The 8,507-nt window shown below is 42.4% G+C and overlaps 1 protein-coding gene across 1 annotated transcript in view; it reads right to left on the minus strand.

The window, feature by feature from the left end:
* Positions 1-8,507, minus strand: part of SLCO3A1 (solute carrier organic anion transporter family, member 3A1) — a 182,406-nt gene that overhangs the window by 168,297 nt on the left and 5,602 nt on the right. The gene's annotated exons all lie outside the window — the stretch shown is intronic.

The raw sequence follows: 8,507 nt of genomic DNA on the forward strand, positions 1-8,507 counted from the left end.
ACAAACATATGGAATATGGAGCAATAAATGACAAAGCAACCCCACATCTTTCATACCGTCATTGGCCTTCGTGTCTTGGAGGAGAGGAATTTCCTCCAGCTGGTTTCATCATGGTTGAACAGTCTTCAGTATTAGATTCAGGGCAAAAGTTAAAGATCACAACACCAGAATCCTTTGTACGTAACATTACAAATTATTTGCCTGCAAATGGAATGAAATGTCAGAAGATGATATCAAATAAATGAAAATATCACCACAACTACTCATGTGGAGCATAATGTCCCAGACCTCCTCTCTATTATTTCAAAAGCACTCACATTTCAAAAGAGTGGGGATTTTTTTACCTCCTCATCATAGGGGAAACTGATGTTGTAGAATTGAAAACATGATTGTGGTGCATGCTGTGTGAGAAGCAGCCACTTGCTGCCTTGGAAACCTTGAAAAGACCGTGTCTCTGATTCTAGTTTCTCTTTCTCTCACCCGCTAATTATGTAAGCCCTACTCATTTAGGTTTGGATTCATCCTGCTTTTCTTCCTAGTATCCATTGCACCATTAGTCTGTTTCGATGTTAGAGTGGCCTGGTGGAAGGGTAAAAAAAAGATCATGGGTTGATGGAGGAAACGGGATGTTTTTCCTGGATGAGTGTTACTATAAGTGGGATACAATGGAAGAGATTCTCCGTGTCAATGGTGGTACCGGTGCTACAGCAACAGCCGCCCCTCCCGTTCAGCCGTCAGGGTAGCTGAACTGGTAACATAGATGTAATTAGGCACCACTGATTCTATTTAATGGGGGTCCTGATAAATAGCTTTCCTGCCTAATTGGTACAGTTACCATAGAAGGGACCGGCCCAAAGTGTGAAGCAATACAGGCACCTAACTCCCACTGAAATCAATTACGCTGAAGTCAATGAGAGTTAAACAGCTGAATAGCTTTAAAAATCTGGCCCTCGGTGCACCCCAGAGCTATAATTCATCAAAACAACAAATAAATGGCATGCCTGGGTGATTTCAATGGGTGTGATTGGTTTATGAGACTGATTGCTGGAAAGCCCCCAGCTTTTAATACATGTCCCCTGTTATTTTTCCAGAATCTGAGTCTGTTGATGCGCAAGTGCAAAGAAAATGTACTTGAGTTTGACTCTGCTTCCCGAAGGCTATCAGGTGGCATCCAGCATATCTTTTGATTTTGGCCGTGATGAGGAAGGGCATACAGGATTAGACAGACCTCTGCTCTCATCCCATGCAGCCATTTGTGCGAGTTCTCATCAGGGCAATTGATTTGAGGCAAAATTCTGAGGTCTTTGCCCCATCAAAACTCTCCTGAACCTCGCTGGGCACAAAATCAGCAGTGACCTTGAGGATGGAGCCTTTTCTGTATACTGCAGCGGTGTGAAATCACTTGCACAAAAAACCAGGAGACTAGCATGGGTGCTTTATTCTTTCTAAGAAAAAGATAATTCAATTAGGGTGTACTGGTGCTTGCTGGCGTGACCTTATTGCTCTGTTACAGCTGCTAAGCAGAGTACCTTATCTTCTTATAACTGTTGTAAAGCGCTTCACTGCTTTGCATGTTATTGTATTTCTCAGTAGCACCAGATACTAAACTATGTCTCAGTCCCTACATCCCTGAGAAACTGAGAGTCACATCGGGACTGGTACTGAAAGGGCATTTGCTTCTACAGGGGTCAGTATTCAAAAGTGTCCTGAAGTGAAGAGTATATTAATAAATGACTGATTTATGTCCCTCTGTAGTAAAACATTACCATTGTGTTTGGTAGTTTAATCACAGTACATTTCAGTCAATTTTCTATCTACTATTTCCTCATGCCCATTGATCCTTTGGCTTCAGGGTCTTCTCCGAGGTGTGAGTTGAGAAGAAGTTTTAAATTCTGTTTCCTGATGTGAAGGTTGGGGTGGCAGTATGCTGGGTGGCCTTGGAGGATGACTGGCCAAACTCACCTTTGCTGCAGTGGCGGAGTCCTTAGGTGTTCCTGAGAATCCCAGCACCTCCGGGATCACAGCAGGGTCGTTTGTAGGCTCTGATGGATGAACTGAATTTCTTAATTTATGAGGGTGTTTTCGTGATGCCTCATAACTTGTCAAACCAGATGTCAAGTGTCAGTCTTTTAGAGCGTGACAAATAATTTCCATTCTGAGATGGCTTCATGTTGCTGATTAGACTGCTGATGTGCCATCAAAGACATTAGGTTCTGGCATCCATACTTGATGACAATATGTAAACTCTTCAGTGATCTACATATTGGCTCAGTGACTGACTTTGTTCTTTCCTGCTCAGAATAGCAGTATTTCCTCACCCCTCCAGTGAATGACACGTTTCTCACATTTTTGTGGCACAGCTTGGTCAAAAGGCTTGAAGGTGTGAAAGAAAAGTAGCAACAAAAAGTTGCATCACTCATTCCCAACTTAACTCGTGTTGGCACTGTTTACATTGTCCTTGTTAAACGTGCCAGCGTGCACTTGAGTTTGTCGCGCTGCGTGGCACAGTCTGCTCACAGCTGTGCTGCCAAGGGTAAGCCAGTCTTTTTCTCCTCTTATGATACCCAAGTGTCTTCACGGAGCTGGCCAGCTAGTTTGCTCCAGCCTTGAGCCGGACAGCAGGCACTAAGGAGACAGTGTGGTTAGTACTGAAGACCTGCTCAAATGTGAGCTGAAGCCCTAGCTGTGACGGATGTGTCTTACAGTCCCTGAAATCCTTTTTGGACGGAAGGCAGCTAAAGATGCAACTAGTCTCTAGTTCGGTTTTTGGAAAAATCAGAACACTTCATTCCACATGAGGAGAGATACAGGGTCTTGGAAAAAAGCCATGAGGTGCCTTTTTACACTTCGGTCTCTTTGGAAATAGCACCTTAAAATGTGTTGTAGGATGCTGAAATGCTCAGTTTTGTGCCACTGATACGTAGCTGCTGCCAAGAGCTGAGCTCATGGTTCAGGTGGGTTTATTTTCTCAAAGATGCCTGCAAGGGGCACATTTTAAACAACAGTTGTGCATGCTTGGACTCACATGCTTTTTTTTCTTTTCTTCTCCACCTTAAATTTCTTTATGCTTCCTTGAGGCAGCAGGCATGCTCTTCAATATAATCTGGTCTGCTATTCCACAGGCTAATCTAGGTCATATTGTTCCAATGACAGCAACTGAGAGGTATCCATCAATATCTTGCCTATTAATGATATAACACATCCACGAAGTTCCTTCAGATCCTCCCCACCTGTACTCACAGCAGATCCCAAGTGTTGCCTTCTCTCTTCTGTTTTACTTTGCTCCTAAACTGATGCATTTCTGGCACTGGGAAACGTCTTTGTGAATTTCTGTATTTCTTAGAATGACCTTGCTGGCATTTTGACCACAGTATGTGAAAGACCTGAAATGTTTGCAACCTAGTAAAAATGAATTTAATAAATATGTAAATCAACCTATGTTTATTTATAACCTGGCAGAACTCAAAGACCCAGATTCCAGCCAAAAACTCTATGTTATCTATCATTTCAAGTGGCTAAACACTTCAGAATCTCAAACACCAGGAGATGAACATGTACAAAAAGGACTTTTTTTTTCTTTTTGTAAAAACCAATTAAATTACCCATCATTTCCTGCTGTGCTCCAGTTTAAAAAAAATAAGTAATTCACTTTTTCCTCTCTTTATTTTTTCCTTACATGGTTACAAGGCATTAAGCAACACAACCTTGATTACACAGAGGTCTCTCATAGGAAGGTGTATCTCCATTCCCCTCTGTGACGGTTCACAGAGGCTCCATTCAGGTAGGCACAGTGATTGACACATCACCCTTGTTAATGGTGCTGCCATAAGGGCCACTTTGTATTTATTTATTTATTCATTATAAAGGATACCTGGATCAGAGGAGTGAAATCAAATCAGCTTATAAAAGGGGAAAATAAGAAGTCTCAAAATAAATGCAACACGGAGCTTTCAAATCCTGTTTGTTTACTTTTTGTTTGTGGGTGGTATTTCCTTCATTCCCCATCAATCATGCAAGCTATTGATATTTCTTCTGTCAGACACTAACAGTATCTGACTGACATTATCTGTCTATTGACTGCCTCGGTTTTCAACCTTTTTGGATTTGCAGCCCCCTAAGCATTTCCCAGCTGAGGAATTTAAGCCAACTGACAAGGAGCATTGGTCAGAGTTACTCTTCAGGGACCTCTGAGAAGTAAACTAGAAACCTCAGAAGCCTTAGGTGGATAACCCTGATTCTATAGGATAGATATTTACATAACACCATTGAAGTCTCAGGTGTCATTAGTCTCTAGCTGGATGAAATAGTCAATAAGAAACTTGGCAGAAAATGCAGAATGAGATTGTTCTGGGCATTAGGAAGCCAGATCCATAGCTGGATCCATTTGCTGTCTCTGTGGACTGAGACAGAGTTTCTGAGGGGGTCATTCTCTCATTCAGGCGGACAGATGTGGTCCAAGCATCGTTTACACCCTGTGTGGGTGGATAAGGAGGAGTTAGGACAACCTCTACAATCTCTCACAGTCAGTGGAGACAACATGGGAGACTGTAGCTTAGTTAGATCCTGTCTCCATACTGAGTGGTTACCTCTTGGGCTTGATTACAGTTTATTTTGCACATAAAATAGTATTGGAGGCTTATTCTCTTGGGTTCCTCACTGGCAACCAATTACACTTTCCTGAATCACGCTAACGTAGTGTGTGTTTCCAGTCACTCCATGTAGGCACCACTTCATGTGCAAGTTATGACTTGCATGACACTTAGGGGCTCAATTTTCAGAGGTACCTTTGCCCCATGGAAATCAGCAGGAGCACAGCATATTGCTCAGTTTTCTCTTCCCGTCATTTCTTAAATAAATATAAGAAAACTATATAGTCATGCATAGAGACTCAGCATTTCTGCCATGTTCAAATGGCAGTCAGATTTGCTACTTCTCCTAAACTGAAGAGCTTTTTCCCAGTCAAAACCTCAAAGCTGAAGTTTTGAGGAAGATCACGTCCAACAATTTGATATGGGTTCTGCACAGTTAAGAAGTTTAAGGGCATGTGGGTGTATGGAGTTGTGTTGGTTTAATTTACAGTATGACCTAGTTTTATCAAACCAATTATGGTTTCTGTGATGGTTTACATTTCCTTTACTTCATTTAAGAGTAATTTGCTAAGTAACCGATTTAGGCTGGAATATGATAAAACAATTTCAAAGTAGAAAAAATGTCTTGAGGTGGTAGGAAAGAGCACTTCAGCTTATAGCTGTCTTAGTTACACTAGAGTAATCTGCGTGTAGGCTAAGCCTGGGAAGTTTAAAAGCCTTTCTGGATACCACGCACCAGTGATGAAGGAGGAAAGCTGCCCTCCGCTCATGTTCCAAATGGTCTTATGAGGTGTTAATGAAGCATTTCATCCTTTAATGGGACCACTGGGATTGCAGTTGTCTATATTTTATTTTAATTGTTGTTCATTTTCCAGGGATCAATACCTAGTTCCTAGAAAAGATGCAAAAAATTCCAGTAATGTAAGGCAGAGAATTACTATGTACCTTGAGGACTGATATGTAGATAATGAAATGTACTCTACAATGTGAGCCAATTTAAAAATCTCCAGAACATTGATCTTCCTTTTCAAGATGCAAAGCAGGAAGAAAAATCATGTCATGTAACATAAACTATCAAGACAGAAGAGGGGCCCAGTAGCTTATCACATACGTGTTTTGGACTCAATCAGTCATTTAACAACAGAGCTTCAGTGGTGCTCTGGCAAGTGAGGTAAAAAAGCCAGCGCACAGGACAATCAGAGAGGCCACTAATATCTCAGAAGGTGGTGCCAGGATTTGTTGCCACCAACTCTGCTTGACCTTCTCCAGAACAGACTTTGTGTTTAACACAAGCAGCAAGCGTACCAGCAAAAGACAGTATTTGGCAAGATTTTGCCTTGGTTGGTTTGGTATCCTGTTGCCATTACTTGAGGGCTTGGCATGAACAAAAGCTGCAGGATTTAAGCACTTTAACGTGCACTTGTTGCACATTTTAAAAATGCTTATATATTTTCTGTGCTGTAGTAGTCTGGTTTTAATTGTCTGGCTATCTTCTAGTACAAGAGGCTCCCATGGGAAATTTTTACCCATCTCAGGAGTGACAGTGGGACACGATTAGAACAGAAACCAGAAAATGTTGTGGGAAAAGCCATGATTTCCATGTGTCATTGCTGAGTCCTGTCCCCAAACCAGGTTCATCTCTATCATCTGGCTCTGTGAACTTTCCAGTGTCATATGGCAAACGTGCTTTTCCTTTCCTACCTCAAACCATCTGGAAGAGCTGTTCTCAGCTGCTATGTAAAACATAGTAGTGCAGGCTGGAAATTTCAGAGGGACTTTTTTCCCCATCAGAAATTTGCCAATTCAGTGAAAAAGCAGCACCCCAATCTGCTGGAATTCCTGTGCAAGTCCACCAGCTATCCGAAGAAACCTTCCTTACCATCCATGCTTAAACCCTGCCTGGTTTTCTGCTGGGCTGGCACCTCAGAAGGCCTTCTGGCATCCCTGGTAATGCTTTGCTTGGCAGCAGCTCTATTTTAGAATTGTTCTTATTAAAAATTATGGCACATACCCCAGAATGAGAATTTCAGCCTCTAAATTATGGTACTGCACTGATGTGGTGGCTGTGTTTCCATAACTCCAGTAATGTGATGCTTCTATGTGCGGTTGGTAAAATTCTTTGTAAAGATTTTCCCCAATCACTTGGAGATTTCAGAATCAGACACATGATTTTCCTGCATCGTTTGTTGTAATACTAATTGCTTGATTATAGCTGACAATATGCTGGATACTGCTCCACATACAGCAAGACAGAAGAGCTTGTAAGGTGTGAAATGAAAATGCATGTTGTATTGAGTGGGTACAGAAATACAGCAAAGAGATACGGTCTGCTCCTCTACACTGGAATTAGAAATAATCTGGGTACGATGACCTCAGAGGAAGACTGTCCCCCATATTTCTGGATGACAGACGAAATAGTGGTGTTGTCTATGGTATTTTAAAAGGCTGCTGGGAAAGACTCAAAGGTTTTCTCCTGCCAAACTGAGCTTGTGGTGAGAACCTGTCATTCAGGAGAGAGGTCAGAGAGAGTTTGAACGACAGCAGGTTTTGAACAGAAGGGTGGATCTGTGGATTGTGATCGTGAGGGCACGTGGCTGTGGTATAAAAGTCCAGGGTATAAAAGCCAGAAGGGAGAAGATCTAAGACAGGTTCAGTAAGATCCCATCCCAGTCTTCTCCAAAAAGGCAGGAGTCCCACCCCAGGGCAATGCTCTGCATCATTTCTCCCCTCTATTGCTTCTAGCAAGATAAGACCTGCTCCTGCTTCTCCCGCAGGGGCTATATGCAGCATGGCATCTCCTGCAGGCCCAGAGATGGTTTCTCATTGTCGCCTGTGACAATCAGATGATTTGTGCCCCATTGTAATGGAAATAGCAAAGCACTCACAGTGGTCCAGTAGCCATCCAAGCCCGAGAGGAAAGCTGGCAACTTCCCCCTGACATTTCCAAAAAAATTCATTGTATTTTTGCTGCTAAATGATGCTATGGACAGAAGCACTGAGACCAATCTCCCTGTCGGGTCCAGGGATGGGCGTTTCAGAGAGATGCAATTAATCTCTAGTGGTTACAGTTTTTTTCCTAACCAATAATTGCAAGGCAATTAAGTTTGGGGAAGGGAGAGCAGGGTGGCAGCATGGGTGGCTGTGAGGACCCCAGTGCCTGGCAATGTTAAACTGTTGCTACATCACCTGTGAGTTTCAGTTACCAAAGCACTATATTTTGATACACAGTAATTATGCTTCCATCTTGGTTTTTGTCCCTTTCATTTGTCGCTGCCATTGAATTTCAGGCATTATGTGTCACGCTTGATAAAGACTTGAGAAATCCATTAAAAGCTTCCACAGAGAGCGCAATTTTTCAGACAAATGTACAAAGAAGAAACTGGTCCCCTCCAATGATTAATACCAGTAACTATTCATCAAGTCAGGTGCCAGGCTTTGCAGTAGGATAGGGGCATTAAGAGCTGTGATGAGTAAGGTCTTCTAGCCATGAATCTAGAAACTAAATACATCAGCAAATGCACAGGCAGCAGCTAGCAGAAATACAACATTAGTTTTAGTCACTGTACTGTTAAGACATGTATTTTCACTGGCAGACTGCAATTGCCAAACCTTCATAAATCTTTCCATGGAGCCAGTGCCGTAAGCACCGCTGGTTTAACTTTAATCCTTTGGGTTGCTGTAATCTTTCACACTCAGAGGGATTCAGATGACCCCACACCCAGACTGTGTCTGGCTGTTGTCAGTGGGAGTTTTGGATGAAACCACCTGAGGGATTTAGTCAACCAGATGTGTAACCAAGCCGTGATAACTTCTAGCTATAGATTAGGTACTGGTGGTGAATATTTAATCCACTGGTTGATATACAGTACAAAGATCAGGAGTTTATTGCGGTCACGCTTGAGCAGAGCTGGTTCAGCA

Source organism: Pygoscelis adeliae, unplaced genomic scaffold (genome assembly GCF_000699105.1).
Source record: "Pygoscelis adeliae isolate BGI_AS28 unplaced genomic scaffold, ASM69910v1 Scaffold21, whole genome shotgun sequence".
Lineage (NCBI taxonomy): Eukaryota > Metazoa > Chordata > Aves > Sphenisciformes > Spheniscidae > Pygoscelis > Pygoscelis adeliae.